This window comes from Dromiciops gliroides, chromosome 1 (genome assembly GCF_019393635.1).
Source record: "Dromiciops gliroides isolate mDroGli1 chromosome 1, mDroGli1.pri, whole genome shotgun sequence".
Classification (NCBI taxonomy): domain Eukaryota; kingdom Metazoa; phylum Chordata; class Mammalia; order Microbiotheria; family Microbiotheriidae; genus Dromiciops; species Dromiciops gliroides.
In genome coordinates, this window is record NC_057861.1 from 74,802,339 (window position 1) to 74,828,850 (window position 26,512).

The 26,512-nt window shown below is 38.8% G+C and overlaps 1 long non-coding RNA gene across 1 annotated transcript; it reads right to left on the reverse strand.

The window, feature by feature from the left end:
• Nucleotides 1-18,635: 18,635 nt before the first annotated feature.
• Nucleotides 18,636-25,829, reverse strand: LOC122738083. The gene is made up of 5 exons (XR_006354627.1): nucleotides 25,703-25,829; nucleotides 21,443-21,556; nucleotides 20,692-20,805; nucleotides 20,020-20,254; nucleotides 18,636-18,907 (listed from the first exon to the last, which is right to left on the reverse strand). It is a non-coding gene; the product is annotated as an uncharacterized LOC122738083 (long non-coding RNA).
• Between the last annotated feature and the right edge of the window lie 683 nt (nucleotides 25,830-26,512).

The following is a 26,512-nucleotide window of genomic DNA, read 5'->3' on the forward strand; positions in this document are numbered from 1 at the left end:
CCCATAAATTTTGGCATGTTCACTCATTGTTTTCATTCTCTTTAATGAAATTGATTGTTTCTATGATGTTTATTTTTATTCTTTAGGATTAGATTGTTTCATTTTTTATTAATTTTTAATCTATCTTTCTAGTGCCCTTTATTGAATGTAATTTTTATTGCATTATTATCTGAAAAGGATGCATTTAATACTTTTACCTTTCTACATTTGATTTTGAGGTTTTTATACCCTAATTCACAGTTAGTTTTTATGTAGGTGCCATGTACTGCTAAGATATTCTTTTCTATTTCCATTCAATTTTCTCTAGAGGTCTGTCATTTCTAACTTTTCTAAAATTCTATTCACCTCCTTAACTCGTTTCTTGTTTATTTTATGGTTGTATTTACTTGGTTTTGAGAAGGGAAACTTGAAGTCCGCACTAGGATAGTTTTGTTGTCCATTTCCTCTTCTAATTCACTTAACTTCTTATTTAAGTAATCGAATGCTATGCATTTGGTGCATATGTGTTTAATGTTGATATTACTTAATTGTCTATGGAACCTTTCATAAAGATGTAGTTTCCTTCCTTATCCCTTTTAATTAGATCTATTTTTGCTTTTGTTTTGAGATCATAATTGCAACTTCTGTTTTTTTTTTACTCCTGCTGTGAGTGAGATTTTCCTTACCCTTTAGATATGAGTGATTTAATAATAGTATTAATCAGTTTATAGACTACAAACTGTGACTTAAAATATCTAGATATTCTTTAGTAGCTTAAGTAAATGATAATGAAGTAAATAAGATAGATATTGGGAGAAGCAAATGCAAATGTTATATTGTCAACTTGTCTACTCCATCACTTACCTGGGATCCATCTATCTGAATTCCAATTGTGGTTAGTTATAACTACTGTGATGTTTAAAATTTAACTGTGATGTCTAAAAAAAATCTAATGTGTGGTTGCCTTAAATTAGAAGCTTTAGCATCAGTCTTTGGGCATTAAGCATTTATTAAAGCATAGTAAGTATTAGAAAAAAGAGAACAAGTGAGGTTAAGAAAACACCTATCTAGCCTAGAGTTCCAGCCTGGTCTGGTTGTTTTTCAAGTCCTCCACCATGAGTCTGCTTAAGCCATGAACTCCTCCCAAACTGAGTGTGGAAGCTTTTTATAGGTCTGGAGCAGAGGTGGTCCTTACACATTGCTTCAAGCTGATTGGTAGGTGTCATCCAAATCCATTGGTTCACTGGACCTGAAGGTAGTCTCATGTTGAGTTCAAAGTCCTTAGCTTCTGAGAACAATACCTTCTTAAAGGCCAGCCAGGTGTGGTTGTGATCTAATTAACTTTAAGTAGTATAAAGAATTAATTGTTATTTAAGGTTTTTATGCCTCCTCCAGCACTGGCCTGGGGCTCCGCAAACTGCACGATGATCCACCCACTGGTTGTAGCCATTGCCAGGACTCTGGCAACTCACGTCATCAGCACTAGCTGACACCTACATGGGCCTGGCAAAAATATAATGATTGGAAGCCTAGTGAGGGCAGTCATTTGACTGTCAGAGTGGCCATCCTATTGGCTGGGACTGTGTGGGGTGTTTCTAGGTTTGGGGGAGGAGAATTGGGCATTCTAGGTGGAAGCTGGAGAGCGACAGGTGTTCTGCTGCTTATTTTCAGCTGATTCCTGGGCGGTGGTATCTTTTAAGGTTGTATAATTTCCCTTTCTCCACTTTATTTCCTTTCCCTTGATCCTACTGATCCTGTTTGTGTTTTTTTTTTTTAAGTTCGTTCTTGTTAAAATAAATCTTGTTCTGTTTTGAGGGAGGCTGCCAGTTTCCTTCCTTGCCCCAATATTGTGGCAAGCCGCTTAGCTAGCACTCCCCAATTAAAAATTGGTCCCCACAGTAGGCTAATCATCAGTCAATCACTCTCACTTAATTCAATCAGTTTAGATTAATCTCAGATGAGCCTTTGAGTATCTGCCAAATCCCATTATTTTCTCTCACTACCAATTAGCTTAAAGGTCAAATACCAACATTAGTAACTTCTGAGCTGACAGGGAGGAATCTGTGTTAGGGAGAAGTTGGAAAGTCATGCTTAAAGCAGTATAGTGGAAATCTCTGATAGTAGAAGACAACTCAGAAGACTAGAGAGGCATTATCTGAAATGGTAAAGATGTATTCCAATAAATGGCTTCCTATGTTATGGGTCTGTTACCTAGAAACAGGGTTATTTTAAGTAGGGTATATATAATGGCAAGTGACTATGTTGTTATCTGACTGATGATTTCTTTCTCTCTATTCCATACTTATTGTATATGTATCACTTGGATTGTGTTAAATTGTGGGAGGAGTCATTGTTCATAAATATCCATGGATCCTGAGGTTCAGGGTTTTGGGGTCTTAGACCTGAGACCAGCTTTATTGTGAGACAGGATCCCTCTCTCAATAAACCTATTTTCTTTGGCTTGGAGACTGTGGCTTTTCTTTGTCTAACCCTGAAACTTAGAAATTTTCACAACAACTGAAATATAATGGATTCTGCTCTAGCCCCTTACCTTTACTTTGTGTGTATCTCTCTGCTTCAAATGTGTTTCTTTTAAACAACATATCATAGGATTCTGTTTTTTTTATCCATTCTGCTATCCATTTCCATTTTATGGGAGAGTTCATCCCATTCACATTCATAGTTATGATTGCCGTGTATTTCTCTCCATCCTATTTTTTCCTCCTGTTTATCTTCTCTCTCCTTTCACTCTTTTCCTCACTCACCTTTGCTTCTGATAACTTCCTCCCCAAATATGCCCTCTCTTCTGTCAGTCATTCCTCCTTTACTTATCCCTCTCTCCTCCTACTTCACTTTAGGGTAAGATAAATTTCAATATCCAAGTCATTGTGTATGTTATTCCCTCTTTGATACAGTTCAAATGAGAGTAAGGTTCAAGTGATTCCCAGCTTCTTTCCACTTCCATCCTTCCATTTTCCCCTCCACTGTAATAAACCTTTCATATTTCTCTCTTTTGGGGGGGTGCAGGGCAATGAGGGTTAAGTGACTTGCCCAGGGTCACACAGCTAGTAAGTGTCAAGTGTCTGAAGCCAGATTTGAACTCAGCTCCTCCTGAATCCAGGGCTGGTGCTTTATCCACCGTGCCACCTAGCTGCCCCAACACTGATTGTTTCTTATTGTCTGTGCTTTTCAAGACACTGCAGAAAAGATTTAAATTAATGTTGAATTGTTTATTTTAATTTTTGTACTGTTTTGACTCATATTGCCTTTGCTTTTGGATTTTTATATTCAACTAAAGAAGAAGGGAATCTAGAATTCCTGATAGGCCTTTGTTTTGTGATTTATATCCCTTATATATCCTTTTTGTTACTTTTAATTGATCAATATGACATTCATATTTTTTACTGCTATGGTTTTGCTTATAACTTTGAGATGATTTGGAAATGTTAATGAAGTAACCCTAAGATTGCACAGATACAGTTTAGTTCATCCCTGCCACCAAAACCTTATAAAAATGAGACTGCAAACTTGTGACCCCCCCCACACACACACACACCAATGAAATCTTCAATTGTGTCAGTGTGCTTCTGATTACAATACATGGTTTTGAAAGCGACTTTCAGGGCAGCTAGGTGGTACAGTGGATAGAGCCCCGGCCCTGGATTCAGGAGGACCTGAGTTCAAATCTGGCCTCAGACACTTGACACTTACTAGCTGTGTGACCCTGGGCAAGTCACTTAACCCCCATTGCCCTGCAAAAAAAAAAAAAAAAAAAAAGAAAGCGACTTTCTTTTCTTCACTGCCTGCCTCCCTCTACCACCCCAAACTCTTCCCCCACATCCCCTATCTATGCAGTTTGCCTCTGTACACTCTACACCTTATTAAAAATGTGATTGAAGCATTACTCCCTGCTTGCTCTCACCATAGTCTTTCCCAGTAAGTATTCAAAGAACCAGGTGTGTCTGCCCCCAACATAACCCAGAGCCGCACACTTGTGGTCCCATTTCCATAGTCATAAACTGAGAGGAGCAGTACTGAGACTACTCTGGGTCGAAATAAATCAATTAATGATTCCATGAATTAATTGACAATCCATTTAGTGACTGTGCTGAAGGAACTATTGGATATTAGTGGTGGTGATGATGGTGGTAGTGTTGGTTGCTGTTATTATTGTTCTTTTTCTTCTCCTTCTTCCTCCTTTTCTTCTAATTATGGCATTTGAAAGGTCAACCAGAATTGTATCACATATGGACTTTGTTTCTTTGGTGCAAATTATTGGGGGAGACACTTGAAAGGACAACACTAAATTTTCCATAGGTGTTCCAAGACATTTCTAGAATTTGAAATATGGACAAATGTACCAATTACTCCACAGTCAATTTACTGGGTATATATACTGTTGACTTTTTTCTCATGACTCTCCTGCCTCACTCTCATTTCTCTTTCCATTCTTTCCTCCTTCTCTCTACATCTTCCTTCTATCTCTACTACTTTCTCTTCAAAGTCCATTATGAGAGCTTCCATGGCCTGAGACCAGTTCATATTTTTCTTGGAAGCTTTGGATCTAGGGGCCCTGTGGTTGATTTCCTCATCTGAGGCTGCACCTTGATCTTCCTTGTCACTGAAGAAGCTTTCTATAGTTCTGAGCTTTCTTTGCTCATCTTTTACTTGATTTTAAACTCTTCACTTGGGGGTGGGGAGGGGAGTGGAGCCTGCTTCTCTGCTCTATTCCTGTTCCCAGCTTCAGAGGGTCCCAGGTATTTTGGTTTGAGGGAGGGCAGGTTTTACTCTCTCCTGGACTGTTCTCTGGTCTGAAGTTAACCTCAAGCTTACTTACTAAACAACCAACCATCAAAGCTTCCTGTGGTGTGGTTTTTAGCTTTAATGAGCCTGTGCCCCTCCCCCACCTAGGCCTCCTGCTGCTCAGGATTTCATCCTGCTGGGGTGGGACAGCCAAATTCCTCCCTAAATCCTGCTGGTAACCCTGCACTTTTCTCCTGGCCAGCCATTCTGCCCTCTCACCAGACCACACCCTCAGTTCTAAAAGACACTGGTGCTGTAGCTGATTCAGAGGCTCTGGGGTAAATTCTTCTGATGGCATGCCTGGTGTGTCTGTCAGTGGGATTGAGGGGTTGGACTTTACTCGTGGCCCAGAACGGCCCCCTGAAATCTATCTATAGCTGGAGAATAATCTCAGCCCATATTTTTGTGTGTTTGTCTGCTCCAGGGGTTCTTTTATTGCTGTTTTTGGGGTGATTGTAATCAGGAGCTCTGTGCATTTAATGTATTTCCTCCACCATCTTGGCTCCATTACTGGGCACATATAGAGGTGCTATACTGATTCAAAAGATTTCTGCTCTCACTCCTGAACTGTGAACTATAAACTATAATTCTCTCTCTCTCTTTCTCTTTTTCCTCTCTCTCTCTTTCTGCTCTCTTTGCTTGTATCTCTATCTCTGTCTCTGTGTCTGTCTCTTTCTCTTTCCAGCATATATCCTAGTCTAGAAGAGTCATAGCTTAGGATCTCTCTTTCTCTCTGTGTCTCTGCTTCTGTCTTTTTTTCTCATGCTTTGGATGGTGGAAAATAATGGGCAACTCAGGCAAGAGAGGTTTCCTCAGATTAATCAATTTAAAGTTTTTTCAAATGCTTATCCTTTTTGAATATCCTTTTCCTGTTATGGCTAAATAAATCTTTTATTGTTGAAAGGCCTACACATGTCTCATTTTTTTTTCCTGCAATATTAAAAATAAACTAGTCTAAGTCAGGCTAAGCCCAGAACATGTCCCTTAGAGGTTTTCCACCAGAGGCTAGAAGGCCACTTATTAGTTATTTTTCCTGGGGTTTCCTTTTCAGGTATGGATTGAACTACATAACACAATTACAGAATTTTAGAGTCACAAAGTACCTCAGAAACCATTTAGTCCATCTTATACCTGAAAAAGAAATCTGCATAACAGCATGAAAAAGAAGTCTTTCATTAAATATCTCTAATTAGATGCAGGTAGGTAGTATAGTGGATTCAGAGTCAGCAAGACCTGAGTTCAAATCCAGACTCAGAAACTTCCTACACCTCATCCAAGTCATTTAACTTTATTTGTCTATGGATCAGTGATCCACAGGAGAAGGCAATGGCAAACCATTCCAGTGTCTGAGAGAAATGATTATTAATAATCAATGACATGGAGAGATCTAGAGTTCCCTGCTTTTTCTAAAGTCCTGACTTTTAAAAGTTCAGGCTTGGAAGTTGAACTAACCTTCTTTATCTAGACCCCACCCAAGAGGATCAGCCTTTGTGTTCTGCTGAAATTAGGGTGGGGCATAAATTCTTTGAATAGATTGTCTAAGGTGAGGGGGGCACTTAGAAGTGAATGATGACAAAATAAAATTTAGACTCCCTGTTTTCCAGAGCTAAGGTCCAGCAAGCAAGCTGTTTCCTGAGCATGGCAGGACAACAATTCTTTGTGATCGCACTCTAGATGATTTCACCCTCTGGGCTAGTCACATAATTCACTAGGTGTTCTCTGATCAAAGACAAACACTTCCTGCAGTGAATCAAACTTATCACATGCTTACTTCTCCCTCATTATCAGAGTTACAGCTAACTGGGCAGCCACTAGTATAAGTATTGAGATCTCTCCATACTACCTCAGAACCCCCACCCCCACTAGGGGTGGGGCCCTAGCACATATATCTATGGCTCTTCCTTGCTTGCCATCCTTTTCCCTCATTCTGAAAATAAAACTTTATTTAATTGTGAACCACCTGTCTCTTGTCTATTCTGTGTGACTCCAGCCATTCATGGGTTAGAGGCCAGTTCTGATCCAGTTGATAATGATATAATCAAAAGTTAAGGTCCAGCCCCTCATTGTAATATTTATTCTCTCATTAATTGTTGATTGCCACCCTAGGGAACACCTGCTCTTCAAGGGCATAAAAACTGTGAGCCTACTTCCATCGATGTAGGGATGGATTTAATTGATCAAATTGTTCTTGAGGCATCCCAAAGAATTACATTACTTAGTGACTCAGTTCCTAAGTTTTATTAAAAGACTGTGATGGCCACAGGGAGAACACCAAAGGAGAAAGGTGTCTCAAATAGGGAGATAAGAATGATTATATTTATAGTGAGAAATGTTACTTAATCTCCTTCTTGTAAAAAATGTTATTAAATCTCCTTGTAAGAGATTCATATCCTATTTTGGAATTCTTGGGGTGCTAAAACATCCCCAAGGTGGGTACCTTTCTCACTAGGAGAGTATTTCTGGGGTTTAAATGCCATAAGGTGAAGTTAAGGACACATTTGATCCTTCTGTGCATGTTCCTAAAACATGTATAAACTTGTCAGACCCTAAGGGTCTCTCTGTTTAGGATATCTCTTTATTTTAAGATCTGGTTTCTATGCATATTTTCTGTTTCCTGTCACCCAGGATTATTAATCCCTGGCTACTGTTTCCTTAAGATTCTGTAGATAGTGTTTGTTGATAAGGATTCAAACCCTCTGGTTACTGTTGATAAGAACCTAAGTCTTAGATTTATCTGTTAACCCTTCTGGACACCTCTATCACCATGATTGTCTTTAGTCTAAGAGATATGACCATCATTTTATCAAAATGCTGGCATTATTAATAAAATTATTAAATTACCCAAAATTATGTTTCTTGAACCTTTTAAAATGCTACATGTCTTTGCCAGGAAAAACCATGGATAGAGAATCAGACACAACTGACAACAACAATAACAACAGCAAGAACATTAAAAGGGAACCCAGTTCCTACCAAGGCATCCCACTTCACTTTGTAAATCTCAAATTGCTAGGAAGTATTTCCTGACATCAAACCTCAATAGCTCTCTTTAGAACTTTCATCCACCGTTCCTTATTTTCTTCCATGGGGCCAAAAAAAAAATAATGTGAAATGTTGTAAAAATGATGATAATAATAGTATTTCTATAGTACTTATGACATATCAGGCACTCTGTTAAACACTTTATAAATATTATCTCATCTGAGCCATATACCACTTTATTTTTTTCCATATAAATATTTTATTATTTTCCACTTACATTTAGAGATAGTTTTCAATAACTGTTTTTATAAGATTTCTAGTTTCAAATTTTTCTCCCTCCCTCCCCCCTCCTCAAGACAGCAAGTAATCTGATATAGATTAATATGTACAATCACATTAAATATAATTCTGTATTAGTCATGTAATGAGAGAAGAATCAGAGCAAAAAGGAAAAAGCTTAAAAAAGAAAAACAATAGAAATAGTACGGTTGGATCTGCATCCAGATTTTTTTCTTCTGGATTTGGAGAGCATTTTCCATCATGAGTCCTTTGGAACTATCTTGGACCATTGTATTGCTGAGAAGAATTAAGTCTATCACAGTTGATTAACACACAATATTGTTAATACTGTGTACAATGTTCTCCTGGTTCTGCTCATCTCATTCATCATCAGTTCATGCAAGTCCTTCCAGGTTTCTCTGAATTCCTCCTGCTCATCGTTTCTTACAGCACAATAGAATTCCATTACATTCATATACCACAACTTGTTCAGCCATTCCCCAACTGATGGGCAACCCCTAAATTTCCAATTCCTTGCCACCACAAAAAGAGCAACTATAAATATTTTTGAACATGTGGGTCCTTTTCTCTTTTCTATGATCTCCTTGGGAAAAAGACCCAAAAGTGGTATTGCTGGGTCAAAGGGTATGCACAGCTTTATTGCCCTTTGGGAATAGTTCTAAACTGCTCTCCAGAATGGTTGGATCAGTTCACAGCTCCACCAACAATGCATTAGTGTCCCAATTTTTCCACAGCTTCTCCAACATTTATTATCTTCCTTTTTTTATCATATTAGCCAATCTGATAGGTCTCAGAGTTGTTTTAATTTGCATTTCTCTAATCAATAGTGATTTAGAGCATTTTTTCATATGGCAATAGATAGCTTTGATTTCTTTATCAGAAAACTGCCTGTTCATATCCTGTGACCATTTCTCAATTGGGGAATGACTTAGATTCTTATAAAGTTTACTTAGTTCTCAATATATTTTAGAAATGAGGCCTTTATCAGAATTACTGGCTATAAAAATTGTTTCCCAGCTTTCTGCCTCCCTTCTAATTTTGGATGCATTGCTTTTATTTGTACAAAATCTTTTAAATTTAATGTAATCAAAATCATCCATTTTGTATTTCATAATATTCTCTATCTCTTGTTTGGTCATAAATTGTTCTCCTTTCCAAAGATCTGAGATGTAAACTATTCCTTCCTCTCCTAATTTACCTATGGTATCACCTTTTATGTCTAAATCATGTATCCATTTTGACCTTATTTTAGCATAAGGTATAAGATGTTGGTCTATTCCTAGTTTCTGCCATAGTATCTTCCAGTTTTCCCAGCAGTTTTTGTTAAATACTGAGTTCCTATCCCAGAAGCTGGAGTCTTTGGGTTTATCAAACAGTACATTACTAAAGTCATTTACTACTGTGTCTCCTGTGCATAACCTATTACACTGATCCTCCACTCTATTTCTTAGCCAGTACCAGATAGTTTTGATAACTGCCACTTTATAGTAAAGCTTCAGATTTGGTACAGCTAATCCACCTTCCTGTGCATTTTTTTTCATTATTTCCCTTGATATTCTTGATTTTTTGTTTTTCCAGATGAATTTTGTTATTATTTTTTCTAGCTCTATAAAATAATTTTTAGGTAGTCTGATTGGTATGGCACTGAATAAGTAAATTAATTTAGGTAGACTTGTCATTTTTATTATATTAGCTTGGCCTATCCATGAGCAATTGATATTGTTCCAATTATTTAGATCTGATTTGATTTGTGTGCAAAGTGTTTTGTAATTCTATTCAGAGTTCCTGGGTTTGTCTTGGTAAGTAGACTCCCAAGTATTTTATATTCTCTACCATTACTTTAAATGGAATTTCTCTTTCTATCTCTTGCTGCTGGACTTTGCTGGTCATATACAGAAATGCTGATGATTTATGTGGATTTATTTTATATCCTGCTACTTTGCTAAAGTTGTTAATTGTTTCAAGTAATTTTTGAGTTGATTCTCTAGGATTCTCTAAGCATACCATCATATCATCTACAAAGAGTGATAGTTTTGTTTGCTCCTTGCCTATTCCAATTCCTTTAATTCCTTTTTCTTTTCTGATTGGTAAAGCTAACATTTCTAGTACAATATTAAATAATCGGGGTGATAATGGATATCCCTGTTTCACCCCTGATCTTATTGGGAAGGCCTCTAACTTTTCTCCATTATATATAATGCTTGCTGATGGTTTTAGATAGATACTGCTTATTATTTTAAGGAAAGCACAACCTATTCCTAAACTCTATAGTGTTTTTATTAGGAATGGGTGCTGTATTTTGTCAAAAGCTTTCTCTGCATCTATTAAAATAATCATATAGGGGCAGCTAGGTGGCGCAGTAGATAGAGCACTGGCCCTGGATTCAGGGGGACCTGAGTTCAAATCCAGCTTCAGACACTTAACACTTACTAGCTGTGTGACCCTGGGCAAGTCACTTAACCCCAATTGCGTCACTAAAAAAAAAGTAATAATCCTATGATTTTGGTTAATTTTCTTATTGATATGGTTGATTATCATAATAGTTTTCCTAATGTTGAACCAGCCTTGAATTCCTGGTATAAATCCCACCTGGTCATAGTGTATTATCCTGGTGATCACTTGCTGTAATCTCCTTGTTAATATCTTATTTAAGATTTTTGCATCAATATTCTTTAGGGAAATTGGCCTATAATTTTCTTTCTCTGTTTTGGCTCTGCCTGGTTTTGGTATCAACACCATATTTGTGTCATAAAAGGAATTTGGTAGAACTCTTTCTTCACCTATTTTTCCAAATAGTTTGTATAGTATTAGAATTAGTTGTTCTTGGGGTGGCTAGGTGGTGCAGTGGATAGAGCACTGGCCCTGGATTCAGGAGGACTTGAGTTCAAATCTGGCCTCAGACACTTGACACTTACTAGCTGTGTGACCCTGGGCAAGTCACTTAACCCCCATTGCCCACCAAACACACACACACACACACACACACACACACACACACACACAAAGAATTAATTGTTCTTTAAATGTTTGGTAGAATTCACTTGTAAATTCATATGGCCCTGGAGTTTTTTCTTAGGGAGTTCATTAATGGCTTGTTAAATTTCTTTTTCTAATATGGGCTTATTTAAGGATTTTATTTCCTCTTCAGTTAACCTGGGCAGTTTGTATTTTTGTAAATATTTATCCATTTCATTTATATTTTCAAATTTATTGGCATACAGTTGGGCAAAATAGTTTCTAATTATTGCTTTAATTTCCACTTCACTGGTGGTGAAATCACCCCTTTCATTTTTGATGCTGCACATAACACTCTTTCAGGCTAGATGTTGTTACTATCCCAATTTTACAATTGAGAAAAATGAGGCAAACACAGGTTAAGTGACTTGCTCAGGATCACATAACTAGTAAGTATCTGAAGCTGAGAAATACAATTTACCGAGAACTGACTGAACTTCATCTAGTTTAATTCCCAGGTCAATGAATTGCCTGGGGTCAACCAGACTGTGAATTTTAGCCTTTGATTATTTTGTAGATAACCCAAACTCTCCTCTCCAGAGATTTCCAGGCTTTTCTATATGTATATTTGCTTGTTTTATAAAACAACCTACCTTCTGAAACTGTGAGAAACTGATTTCCTAAAAGCAATCTCTCTGTCTCTCTGTTTTGGTTCTACATATAAGCCCTCTCCTCAGTTCCCATCTTCAGGTACTCCTAGCACTTGCTATGGTGGTACCTTAGGTTGTAACTCCTCTGCTCCAATTAAAGCCCTTAATTTTCTTATATTGTTTGTTATATTATTTTTAGGTGGATAAGGCCAAATTTGACCTCAGGTCATGCTGACTCCAGGCAAAGGTTTTCAAATCTGAAAGTCTGTGGTAATTGTGGTGGTGGTGATGATAATGATAGTAATCACTGATGTGTAAAAGTAGGAACAATTTTTCATAGATGTCATCACAATGAATACTCATAATATCCAAACTACTTGGAGTGAAAGATTTCAAAATATAGGGACCTAATAGAAGAAATCAGAACTATGTGGAAATGAAGTTCATATAATTCCCATCAGTCTGTCTGCTGCCAGACATGTCCTGAAGTTGCTTTCAGTGAGCCTACAGATGAGCTTATGTGCCAGTGCTCTTATTCACTTACGAAGAGCAGTCATCTAATCTACTTATGGAATAGCCGGAAAAACATTCTGTTAGTCCTGTCGTCTAAGGTGTTAAATTAGTGTCCTGGCACCTTTGAGCTCTCTTTCTCTTCATTTCAGGTAATTGTCATGGGTGAGAAGTGGTGGTTCTTAGGTATTCCTCAATAAACAGTTACACTCACATACACAGTCCAATTAGAATTAAAGTAGTCTTTTATTTGGTGTCAGTGAGGTGAATGAGAGGAGTTAGAGACAGCATCTCAGGGAACAAAAATAATTCAAAAGAACTTCTTCAAAAGACAACAGGGGGGCAGCTAGATGGCGCAGTGGATAGAGCACTGGCCTTGGAGTCAGGAGTACCTGAGTTCAAATCCGGCCTCAGACACTTAACACTTACTAGCTGTATGACCCTGGGCAAGTCACTTAACCCCAATTGCCTCACTAAAAAAAAAAAAAAAAAGACAACAGGAAGGGCAAAGGTTTTTACAGAGGATGTAAGGGTTAAAGACTTGAAAACTGTGAAATTCCCTTTTAGGGTGGGTTGGGAAAATCTTGGATGCTCATTGTATTCCTGAGAGTTGAAGGGAATTTTTTTTTGAAAGGATGGTCCCGACAATTGGAATTATCTCTGCCTCCTAGTTCCTGCCAGGAGGTAGACTGCCTAAGTGAATTTCTTGCTGTAGAATTTTATCTTCCCTTACTCCTTTGGTATATTTGTCCTGATATCTAGTTGGTCAACCTAAACTTTAATAGTCCCTTGATTCCTTGATACATCTATTCTGTTATCTGGTCATCTTTAGTTTTGCTCCTCACAGGAGAAACCCCTTTTTATTGATTCTAAGCCCATGTCATTCTTAGCCCATGTAATCTTCCCCCTTTTTTATATCTAAGGGGAAAAGGGGAGAAGGTCCATCTTCTGTAACTTCTTCAGGCTGAGCAGGGTTGTAGAGCTATCCCTAGATCACAGGGGGAGGAGTAGAAATCTTTGTGGGCCTGATCCAGAGGGTGATGAGGTATATAGACAAGCCTTGAGCCTAGGAGAAACAAACTTTAACAAGACATTAAAGAGGAGGCAGCTAGGTGGCGCAGTGGATAAAGCACCAGCCCTGGATTCAGGAAGACCTCAGTTCAAATAAGGCCTCACACACTTGACACTTACTAGCTGTGTGACCCTGGGCAAGTCACTTAACCCTCATTGCCCGGCACCAACAAAACAAACAAACAAACAAACAAAACCAAAACAAAACAAAACAAAAAAACCCAAGAACCAAAAAATAAAACAACAACAACAACAAACAAAAATACAAGAGGTTAAAGAGACAAAGGGCAAAAATCAAAAGGACAAGAACCAATATCAGTATAGGGAAAAAGGGGAACCCCAGAATCCCACATTATGAGTGAAGAACTATTCACAAGTGTCCTTCATCATAAAAAAAAATTCCTACTGTGCATTCTCTTTAGTGTTTTTAGGGGTACCTCTTCAGTAGATTTACTTTCCTGGTTTCAGATGACATTTAGAGATTCCTCAGATGTGTCTGTTAAAAATCCTTTGCATAAAAATGGATGATTTTGATTATATTAAATTAAAAAATTTCTGTACAAACAGAAGCAATGCATCCAAAATTAGAAGGGAGGCAGAAAGCTGGGAAACAATTTTTGAGGCCAGTACTTCTGATAAAGGCCTCATCTCTAAAATATATAGGGAACTAAATAAAATTTGTAAGAATCCAAGTCATTCCCCAATTGAGAAATGGTCAAAGGATATGAATAGGCAGTTTTCTGATGAAGAAACCAAAGCTATCTATTCCCATATGAAAAAATGCTCTAAATCTCTAATGATTAGAGAGATGCAAATTAAAACAACTCTGAGGTACCACCTGACACCTATCAGATTGGCTAAAATGACAAAAAAGGAAGATAATAAATGTTGGAGAAGCTGTGGGAAAATTGGAACACTAATTCATTGTTGGTGGAGCTGTGAACTGATCCAACCATTCTGGAGAGCAATTTGGAATTATGCCAAAAGGGCGATAAAGCTGTGCATACCCTTTGACCCAGCAATTCCACTTTTAGGTCTTTTTCCCAAAGAAATCATGGAAGGGGAAAGAGACCCACATGTTCAAAAATATTTATAGCTGCTCTTTTTGTGGTGGCAAGGAATTGGAAGTTGAGGGGGTGCCCATCAATTGGGGAATGGCTGGACAAGTTGTGGTATATGAATACAATGGAATACTATTGTGGTGTAAGAAATGATGAGCAGGAGGAGTTCAGAGAAACCTGGAGGGTCTTGCGTGAGCTGATGATGAGTGAGATGAGCAGAACCAGAAGAACATTGTACACAGTATCATCAACATTGAGTGTTGACCTACTGTGATGGACTATATTCTTCTCACCAATGCAATAGTACAGAAGAGTTCCAGGGAACTCATGATAGAAGAGGATCTCCAAATCCAAGAAAAAAAAAAAAAGAACTGTGGGGTATAGATGCTGATTGAACCATACTATTTCTTTTGTTTTGGGTGCTGTTTTTTTTTTCTATTTTGAGGTTTTGCATCACTGCTCTGATTTTTTCTCTTATAACAGGATTAATGCAGAAATAGGATTAATGTTATTATGTATATATATATGTGTGTGTATAGATATATATCTATATCTATATGTATATGTATATAGATATATAGATATAATCTATATCAGATTACCTGTTGTCTGGGGGGTGAGGGAGGGGACGGAGGGAGAAAAATCTGAAATTATAAAGCTTGTATAAACAAAAGTTGAGAACTATCTTTACATGTAACAGAAAAAATAAAATACCTTATATGTAAAAAAAAAAAAAACCTTTGCATAACAGATCTCAATACAAATTAGTTCAGTCTCTCAAGTTTTACTCAATTCTTTACCTGCAATTTCTATTTAGATCTTTAAGCATTTTGGAAGTTCAAATGTAAATAACCCTTGATTTAGAGTAATTGCAACTTAATTCAATTAATCAATTTCCTTTTCATGAAGAGCAGGGACTGATAAGGACCTAATCCTCACATAAAATATAGGTTACAAAATACTTTTATAAGAAAGTGACCACAAATAAACTTACATAAAAATTACCAAGTTAACTTCAATTGTAGTAAGGACATAAGGTGCATTAATTAATTTCAAAACAGTGCATATCAAATAAGTTGTCCATATTAAACCATGTTTGTACTATGGCACTATGACTCATTGGCTTTACAGACAGATGTTATTTTCTCATTGCATAAACTCAAATAAAATTGACTTTGCTATAGGTGTAACTGAACATTCTATAAATTACCCCCTCCCCCAAGAAAACTGGTTTCATAAAAATTCTTTTCTTCAAAACAGACTTAAGGTATTTCTGATTCAGTTTTAAAGTTCATAACTAATAGTAGACAGATGACAAAGCCAGATGCTTTTATACTTTAATTTTTTAGAATATAAAAAGGACTAGAATTTCTAGCTTAAATAGTTTGAACCTTATACTTGCACTATAGTAACCCACATGTTGCAGTATTAACCTAAGGGATGAACATCCAATATTGTGTTCATGCTGATCACATGACATGATTACAGGAATTTGCTATAAAAGAAGAGGGACAAAGCTTTCATGGAATAATGCTCCCCTATACTTCACATCTACTCCAGGAAGAAGTTGTATAGATAGCCAATTGCAGTGGAACAGATGTAAAATCAGTCTGATGGTATAGTTTCCATTCCATAGGTCATATTGGGGAAATTGAGTTAGGAGAATACTACCTCAGCCTTTTGCCAAAAGTCATTCTCCCAGTCTTTCCCGTGACAATTCCATCACCTGCAATTTATATATGAGAAACCCTTTAGTTTTGCTGGCACTATGACTCATTGGCTCAGTAGAATTCCTTCATTATCATACCTGAAGACAGACTCAGAATAATAACAGTTAACAGTCCCATAATGTCTTTAAAAGCAAGTTCCAATCATCAAGTACTGCAAGTGAATTCACTTCTCAAAGATCATATATCTTAGGTAGCAAGCACTAACTATACTTGTACTTATGTTAGGCAGATACTTTTATCTCTAAATTAGTATTACACAAATGAATTTTGCTTAATAACAGCAAAAGAGATGGGATAAGTGTAAATAATTCCAAATTTCATACAGAGAACAGATTAGAAAATGTTTCACATAATATTATATAGTAAAAAAGTTCAGTTATTAACTATGTAGGCATAAGCATAGAATACTGCCCTGAGAATTCCTTTAAACCATAGGAACATCTTTAAAGTGACAACTAGTTTGTATTCAGTTCTATACATGTTCCAATTCCAGATTAAATAATAAACATAGGTAAACTCAAGGTTATACAAAATGGCTCATAACTTATGATTGTTCATTAACATATCTTATACATATGACAAGTTCAGATGCTAATTTAAATATCAAACTTTGGTTTGTAAGATTCCCAAAATTTCTTAATATCAACTAACAAATCCTTTTAATGTTAAGTCGTAATTTTAATGTTAAATCCTAATCCTGATGAAAGAGCACACATTGAGACCATGTTATTTCCTTTAGGGAAGATTTTGGCTTAAATCAAATCAACTGTGTTTTTATAATGGCTAAAGGTAACATTTTAATTTCTATGGCCTGTGTTTGTAAAATAAAAATATATCATTCATAAATTCATATAATACCTTTGTAAAGGCACATGATGATGATTTCACAGCTATGTAAAAATGTGTTTCTTCCTTTTCTCCAAGGATCTAGGATCTCCTTTTTTTATCTTAGAAACTTATTTCATAAGGAGGCAGAGTTAAAACATGCTCACCTTTTTTTCTTTTCTTCTATTGTAGTGGTTTTTTTGTCAAGGCTTTTGTGGCCAGCCCTCAAGTCCTAATGCTGACAGGGTGTGGCCTGTTTTACCAGTTAAATAATTAAATCAAAGCTAAAAGCTGTTCTTAAGACAGTGTGGTCCAATGGTTAGAGACTTTTAAAAAATATTTTTTTTCTTTGCAACTTGTAGCTCTTAACTAAAACCAAATCACTGTACTTTACTGAGAAACCAATGCTAGAGGTGCTTTTATACATTACAAATTATTCCTGATTTTAATCTATTCTACTACAAAAGATTTTAAAAGTGGCAGTGTATAAGAAATTTCAACCACACTAAATCCTTAGGCACTAGTTGCTATCACATTGTTCCCCTGTCCCCTTAGGAGAAATCACCATGTGGAAGAGAGGGGCTCATCCCTATAACAGAAACTGCCATGTGGAAAAAGAGGGGCTTAGGAAACATGATATCATCTATTTTGAACCTAGCCCCCTGCACTTACACTAGAAACCTATTTTTCCAAAGTTAATTCAGAGTATTGTCTTCATTCATCTGCCTATTACAAAATTTAGATGTTCTCTAGGAAATCCTTGATTGCCTCCTTCACAATTTTGAAAATTTAAAAATGCATATTCTCACACTTCTCATGGTCATGCAATGATTAACCTTGTAGGATTTGAAGGGTTAATTTACAGATTAAGAGAGCCAACACCAAAATTAGTTACTTAAAAAAGAACTGGCTTCAACAAAGTTCATTCAAGGCTATGAATTCCTAGCAGAGAATTTACCTTCCAATGTCAGATTCAAATTCTGAGTAGTTCACAATGTAAAGATGTCCTGCAGTAAGGTTATATACTCTTCCCCCACCTTCCCAACTTGGCCATAGTTAGGGAAGGCAAGTTAATCTTAGAATTTACTTATCAATTACAAGCAAAAAACTTTTGGTCCATACATACAGCACAACATTTGACAGACACATAAATGCAAATAAGAAACACATAAGACACACAAATAAATCAACAACTGTAAGATAGTGCTATCAACATTAAAGGTTACTTCTTCCTTGTCTTCCTGACAACTGAAAGTGTCTGGAAAGTGGAAGAGCTCCAGCAGCCTCCAGCAACATACCCACATCCTGTATTGTTCCCTCAATTCTTAGTTCTAGCTTAAGGACATGGAGGCTTGCTCTAGTACCAGCAGAACAAGTCCAATTGCTTTTTCAAGTTTGTAAGGTTGAATTTAGCCCAATTGTTCAAAATGCACCCCAAAGGGGGATCCTTCAGGATATTCTCCCCCTGCCCCACAGGCATAAGGCTATTTAAACCTTTACCCAGATATATCCTTGCATTCAAAGAGATGTGAATCTGAAGGTCTGAATGCTTGTTTAGAGCATCTCCTAAAAACTCTGGTTCAGATGTCAGGCTGGGCTTTTCATGGAGAAGGTGCTCCTGCCCTCCAAGTGGAAAATCTTACCCCACCTCTTCCCTCCATGGGCACTGGCAAGGGATAGAGTCTGGCATGAGACAGAGAATACATGAAAAGAGGTTTTTACCTCAGGGTTTTGTGGTGAAAGGAAAAAGGATGTCTCTGACTCCACACAGTCACCTTACTAATGCCAAATAAGACTATTTAATTCTAAATGGATTGTGTGTGAGAGTGTAGTTCTTTATTGAGAAATACCTAAGAATCACTACCTCTCACCCATGACAGTAATGAGTAAAGGTGATAAAAAAATCAAATCTGTGACTCAGATGATCCTCATAGAACTCCAGACTAGAAGGGATCAATCAGGACAGAGTTGAGGAGCCATTTGATGCCTCATGTCAGCGATGGTCTTGATGTACCATGGTTATGGGAAAACCACACCTATCCTGTGGAAAAAAAATGAGATCTGAGATTCCTCAGGATATATGCCAAGATCTATTCAGAGTTCTGGCTCTGACAAGGACACTGGGGGAATATTTATTCATTCATTCATTCATTCATTCATTCATTCATTCATTCATTCATTCGTTTATTTATTTATTTATTTTAGATAGGCAATTGGGGTTAAGTGACTTGCCCAAGGTCACACAGCTAGTAAGTGTTAAGTGTCTAAGGCCGGATATGAACTCAGGTACTCCTGACTCCAGGGCCGGTACTCTATCCACTGCACCACCTAGCTGTCCCTGGGGGAATATTTATTGGGAAGGATGAAGGGAGAAAAGAGTAATCAAAGGAAACAGAGCCCCAACAAGGAATTCCAGCTACTGAGGCAAGTTCACTGGGGTAGAAGGTGTGGGGACATGCAGTGTATATTGTTTGATGGTCAAGTTTAGGGTTATTGCCACTCCTATGCATTATTGATGTAGCTTGGAGACAGAAGTATGAATCCTGATACTAGCAGTTTCTTTGAGGTAGGAGGAGAGAAGTGCAGTCCTCTCTTCCCCTTAGGGAAACTTTCCCATGGAAGGAAGATGACTATCATGAAGATTTTGGGGTTTGAGGGATGGTGATATTGTGAACCAGCTTGCAGTAGAAGGGGAAAAGGGCAGGATATGGGAAGCAACACTCCTACCCTCCAGAGGACGGTGTAGAAATAGGAGCACTGTCCTGGTAGGCTCCAGAAAGAAAGAAGGAAGGAGAGAAGGAGGAGGAAGAAAAAAAGAACAGAGGGAAAGAAAAAGATGGAGGGAGGGAAGTAGGAGGGAGGGAGGAAGTAAAAAAAATGGATTGTGATTTTCTTTTTGTCATAACCCATACCTTCTTCTTTAGGTATGTCCAGGTCAAGTCCTAAGCCTCCCGGCCTACCTTCTTCCTTGGGCCATCCCTTTCCTCTGGCTTCATCTTTGTTAGCCTCCTCCTTGTGATCATTCCCCAGCTCCCTCCCAAGCTGAGCATTAGTGTCCCTCAAGGTTAAGCCCTGTATCATAATTAAATCCTTTTCCAGGGCAGTCTGGCCATTTGCTGTATGCGACCAGTATACCAGATAGGCCCCAGTTACCTGAATCACTTGCATATGATGAGACTCAGAATCCGGGATAAAGTTAACCTTAGTACAGGCAGCAGAAAAATTATGTTCTCAATATTGGTGAAATTCATTGAAAACATCAGTAGAATAATAATGGAGAACAAATATTGAAATCCACTGTAGAAAATTAATATTCCAAAGACTGAGAAGAAGATCAAAATGAGGTCCCAAACAATCCAGTTCATCCAATCTTCTTTGGAAATAAACCCTGCAGAGCAGACCAAGTCTTGTCACCTCTTAGAAACTGGTCCAAGGTAGACTATGTAGTTTCCCTTCCCAGTGCCCTCCTTCAAGATGGTTGGAACCACTTGTCTCTTCTGCAATGGGCCAGTCATAGCCTACAGCTGACTTTCTCCCCCACCTCTGGATTACCTGACACACCAAATTAGACACAATCTGTTTCATCCTTAGGCCACTATGCATGTGGAAAAGAGAGATTCACATGCTGCAATGTGAAGCTAGGGTGAGTCACACCTGTCTTTGAAAGAGAAAAAGGGATACTGGGGGTCATAACTCTGTAGGGATAGGAGTAAGAACAGAATGAGAACAGGAAGTTGACACCTAGGGAATGAGAATTTCATGAGGAACACCCTATAATATTGTCCAATTGTCCTTCCACCATGCCTGACCCCAGGTCCCCATTACCTTTGCAACTGTGCTGTGCCCACAGGTAAGAAATACAAACACCCACTTCCACTGAAAAAGTCACTGTCAAGATCCCATTCAGCTGCCAGAGAAAGGGCCATTGATGATAACGTTCTGAAGAAGGAAACCAAGGGTCAAGGGCATAACTACTCAGACTCTCACATAACTTCTGGATTATCAGCTCTGACTAAAGGACTCAGGAGCTCCCCAAAGACTAGGAATAAAGGTTTCCTCCAACTAAACCTGTCCCCCAAAAGATGACCACTGGCCCAACTCCCCTGCTGAAGAGAGAAGGTCCTGAATTGGAGAGATGTGAATCTCTTGGCATTCCATGGTCCCCAAAGAGGAGCTCCCAAAAAGAGCTCATCACCACTTCTTTGCAACCATGTTTTCTCATACAGGGAACATTCCAGAAATGGATGGAGACCACCAGCCCCAGGGATGGAAGGAGTTAGTGGGAGGATCTAGGGACTCAGAGACAATTCCTTAGCTCCAGTCACAGACCTCTGAGGAAAGAGGGATTCTGATTTGTCTTCTACTTCTGTGATTTCCTGAATGTATTAACTTATGAGCAAAGAATCCCAGAAAATCCTGAAGTGTTTATCATAGGGGTTACTCATGCTATTGTTGGGTTAAATGGGTTAGGGGAGGGGTGGAGGCACCAAGTGCTCATATCCCTGTACCTTTCCTGCTCTAACTGGCCCATAGGGCTCAAGAGGAATTCCCTGGACCAAGTTTTAATCACATTTACCTCTGTAGAAAAATAATAAATATGTAGAATATAAATATGATATTATCCATAGACTGGTGATGTTCCTTATCATACTTGCTGGCAGGGGATCCATTGTAATCTTCTCTTCTTCACCTGAAACACATCATGTCAACTTAAGAGAACCTGATCTACATACTATGTCCTGGCACAGGACATTCCACATTGGTCTTTGGAAACCTCCTCCCCTAGTAGAAGTAGGTGAGTTATAGGGACATCCTTCCCAAGGAGGGGGGCAACCTCAGGCCATGCTCAGGGAGGAGAATGAAAATCTAGCTGAGCACAGGGGATACGGACACACACTCAAGTCTTCCCAACCATTTACTCCATCCCTGGGCCTCACTGGCTTCTGATGACCCCTCTTCCAGTCCTTGTATTCTTTCCTCACCAACATATATCTCTTTTCAAACCCCAGAAACTGCCAACATCAGGCTAGAGCTTATTTATTGATAATAAAGTTATACTATACACAGGGGGCTACAAAGAGAGGGTATTAGTATGATAGGTGTGAAGAAAAGCCTCTTACTATATTTTAGGGAGTCAACCAATCAGTTGGTCAATAAGCATTTATTAAATATCTACTGTCTGCCAGGCATTGTGCTAAGTTCAGGGTTTAAAAAAAAAAGGTCAAAAGGCAGTCCCTGCTCTCAAGGAGCTCACAGTCTAATGGGGGAGCCAACTTGCAAACAACTATGGGCAAATATGTTATATTCAGGATAAATAGGAAATAGTCCTTCTTACCTTTGTTTCTCCATCACCCCCTTCCTAGCTTCCCCTTTCTTTACTCCCTTCCTTCCTCTCCCCCTTCTTCCCCTTCCTTTCCTTTCCCCACTACTGGCCTCCCTCTCTATGTCCCTTCATTCCCTTCTATTTTCACTCCCTCCATTCTTCTATTCTTCTTTTCTTTCCTACCTTCCTTACTCCCTAACTCCCTTCCTTCTTCTCTCTACTTCTTCCCTTTTCTTCCCGTTCCTTCCATCCCTATTCCTTTTGGCTTCTGTCCTTCCTTTCCTCCTTTTTTCCCTCCATGCCTCCCTTTGTTCCTTAAGAATACAAAGATCCAAGACAATTCTGAAGAACTTATAATGAAAACTATGATCCATCTCCAGAGAAAGAACTGATGGTATCTGAATACAGATTGAAGCATTAAAAAAAACCAATGGGGTTCAAATAAAGCTACTTGACTAGGCCTTAAAACCCAAATCACTTTGGCTTTCACTGATGGGCAAGTAATAGGCCCCAGTCCAAGCCTTCTTTGCTTACATTTTGCATTATGATGGCTTAGATTGAGTGTAAGTAGCACTGATATATGTTCTGGCAAGGCAGTGTCACCACTGTAGTGCCCCAACTATCAGAGTGTGGTAGTATTGGGAGGGGGGGAGTTTTACACTTGCTAGTTTTTTCTATGCCTTTGCCACTTGGATGGCGGTGAGTGGGGACAGAGAAGGGGAAGATCTCATTATCTAAGGGTTTCCATAATCATACAGGTATTATATAAGGGGGGGCATCCAAAGTCTACCCAATACCTGAGAAACATCAGGCACTGGGTAGGCTACTTGAGCAATTATTACCATCTTAAAACTTTCTGATTGCTCAAGATGAACCTTAGGATTAAAGAATGGATGCAGAATCTGCATCCTGTGTGCTTTGGAACAGCTCGGAGATATTTTAGTGGAAGACATCATTCTTAGGATCATAGAGCTAGAGCTTAAAGGATCTCAGAGGCCATCTTTCCCAATACCCAGTTATGCAGATGAGGGAAATGAAATCCAGGGAGGTTAAGTAGATTGTAAGCATCAGAGATGAGACTTGAACACAGGTCCTCTGACCCATTCCACCATCCCAAGTTTCTATCAAGGAATCATTCCATGTCTCCATAGAATCACAAAGGTGACAAAAGAGAGATGAAGAATTCTAACTAGATGAAATATCTAAGAACTTAAATATCATCTAGTCTCGGTATATTTCCTGTAGGTACAATTCCAATAAACTTATTTTAGTATATTAAGGATGATTTATTATATTGCTCCCTTAGAAATAAATCATCAGATCATCTGCAGTATGGAGAGACAATGGAGAGAAGTGAAGAGGGAGTAGATGGCAGACTATGCCATCCATTTATGAGTGACCATGGCAATGACAAAGGAAGAGCAAAGGCAATTAAGAATGATTTCTGAGTCCAGGGAACCAAGGAAGCTCAAGGCCCAGGAAGGTACAAATAACTATGGACTTTGAGGTGGAATTAAGGGATCAGGGAAATTAGTGAAATGTGAAAATCATTTCACATGAAGGTCCCCTGGATGAGTTCTGAGAAGGAGCCCTGCTATCTGACACCCATTCTATATATTTCCAGATTGTCCACATAGAATTGTGGTACATTGGGTTAAATGTTGGGATGAATTCCAGGTTTGCCAAATGTAGGACATCATTACCCAAACAATATATGAAAAGCTCCAGAGGGGATAGTGACTAGGAAAGTGCCAGGAGGTAGAGGAAGAGAAAAGAGGAGAAACAGGGAAGAACTTGGAGATGGTTTCTGGGAATAAGAGAATTGATTAGGCAGTAAGTGATCATGCAGAGAAGACAAAGTCTCAGAATGGATCATGCCTCAGTCTCCAGGACCCATCTTTTAGGTCCTGGGAAATGAACAAGAGCAAGTAGTCTTATTTGATGCCAATGTGCCCTCTCAAGGAGCACAAAGGAAATTGAGAAAGGTGAGGAAATGAAGCCTGATGTCTTGATGGTCTCCATAAATCATAATGGAGAAGAGAAGGAAGAGGGAAAGAAGATATGTGATAGGTATGCAAGGAGTCAGTATTTGTGATGAGAGAAGGGGTGTCATTGAATGTGTTGGGAACATAGGCAGGTCAATATCTGTAACAGGAATGTGAAGGTTCAGTGTTGATGACAGGGAAGGGGATAGAAGGTTAGTGACTGTTATAGGGGCACAGTAGGATAAGTGTAAGAATCACAGGGGAATCAGTAAGTGTAAGAGAGACATAGAAAACCCAGCATCTTGTGAAAAGAACACAGGAAGTCAATGTTTGTGATGGGGAAGAGTTAATCAGTAAATGGGACAGGCAAACCCATTGGAGTCCTGGGGTCAGGCAGCTTCCAGTAATGACCTGGAGTAACCTTCTTTGGAAATACAGGAAGGTACTAAGAAAGTGGAAAATTGGCTAGGATCTCTCTTTCATGCAAATAACACTGACTTGAGTCTGGAGAGAGTGGACCATCTATCAACAGGAATTCAGCTTTCACACTAACTGGCCACAAAACTTCTAATTTGCTACTGGATTGATTATCCCCTAATCCCAGTTAATGCCTTCCTCTCTAGTGCTCCTACCACAGTCTGATTATCCTTCCTTCCTTGCTCTGTAGACATTTTCAGGGACTCCACTGCACCCCTCTCTCTCCATTATTCCAGTTCCTCATCCCCTGAGTACCTTTAATCTCCTTGGCCCTGAAGTGCCTTCAATTCCCAAATTCCTTTAGCCTCTCATTGGTTCATTCAGGAGCCTGAAGATGTAGAAGGTCTAGTGGGGACCTGCTCAGAGTTCTTACTTTATACCCATTTTGAGTTATCTGATATTGTGTGGACTTGGGTTTCACAAAGAGAAGAGTTTTCTCTTCAATAAAAATAGTAATAAAGTTTGCGTATCACAATTTTAAAATTGCAAAACATTTTACAGATGTCAGGTTAAAGAAATCTCTTAATAATTGTGAGAAGGAGGTACTACAGTTCTTACTATGCTCATTTTACAGATGAAGAAACTGAGCATCAAAGAATCTGAGATTTTTACATAGTCACAGAGTTAGTGTGACCAGGGGGATATGAGCCTAGGGCCACTTGATTCCAGCTCTCTCTCCACTACTTTATCTGTGCTCCACTCACTGGTATCTCCCCCCCTTCCCCAATCCAAATTCACACATACTCCTCCCTCCACTAGCAGACCTCATGGACCTCCCAGGAAGTCCCCTCTTAGGCCATCAAGTTCTCTTGTCTATTTCCTCTGATAAAATATTGTAAGGGGGTGGAGGAAGGTGAGAAAATGCCAATTATAATATTGTGGAGTCACAAAGATGGATAGGACCCTGGAGATGATCAAATCCAACATTCTTCCCACAGGACCACTACATCCCACTCCACATTCACCCAAACTACACATTTCACCACAGAAAAACAACCCAAAGACAGGAGACTTACAGAAGGTCACATGTGGTACTTGTGACATTGCTTACCTTGGCACTTAGGGAGGGTCTCCTACTTTGTGAGTAGATTCCATGTCCTCCCTAAAGTGAAAGTTAAAACAACTTATAGAAAGCCAAGGCAGTGAGTTTGAAATGGCAGGATTCCATTGGATAGGGCTGAGTCAAGTGACAGGCCTTGGTAACAGTCACTAAGTAGGTGGAGCTCTAGAACAGGATCTGGGGCTAGAGAGATGACAGACTTCTTCAAATGAAAGCTGGACTGTGAGCAGCACTGCTGTAAAAGAGATGATGTGCTGGAGCCAAAAACTATCGTGATGGGAAAAGTGAGGGTCAGGAAAGAGCAGAGTGGTAGTACAAGGCAGTGTTAGGGACAGTCTCTGAGGGGACCTTGGACTGGTGGTCTCTGGTGCCATGGGTTATTCTCCTGCTGTATAAACTCCCTGTGGCTTTCTGTTTCCTGCTTATGTTCTTTGATAAAGTGAGCTCTGGCATGTGACCTACCATCATTAGCTGGGGCTGAGAGAAAAAGAAGCTTGGAGATCAGGTCATGTGGCCACCTAGTGGTGGGATTGGGGAAGGAGACACTCAGTGAGAAGATGAACTGCTCATCCAAAGCATTCCACTTCCAAACAACAAAATGTATTAAGTGCCTTCTGCAGGAAAGGCTTTGTTCTCAGCAAAGGGAGAGATAGGTGGATAGATCGATAAGATAGATAAGATAGATAAATGCAGCACTATTGTACTGGTTGGAATATGATAAGTATATAGGAGAATTCAAGCAGTGGGATGAGAGAGTGTGAGGAGAGGGATCTCTTCTAATGCATGGTATCAGTGAAGGCT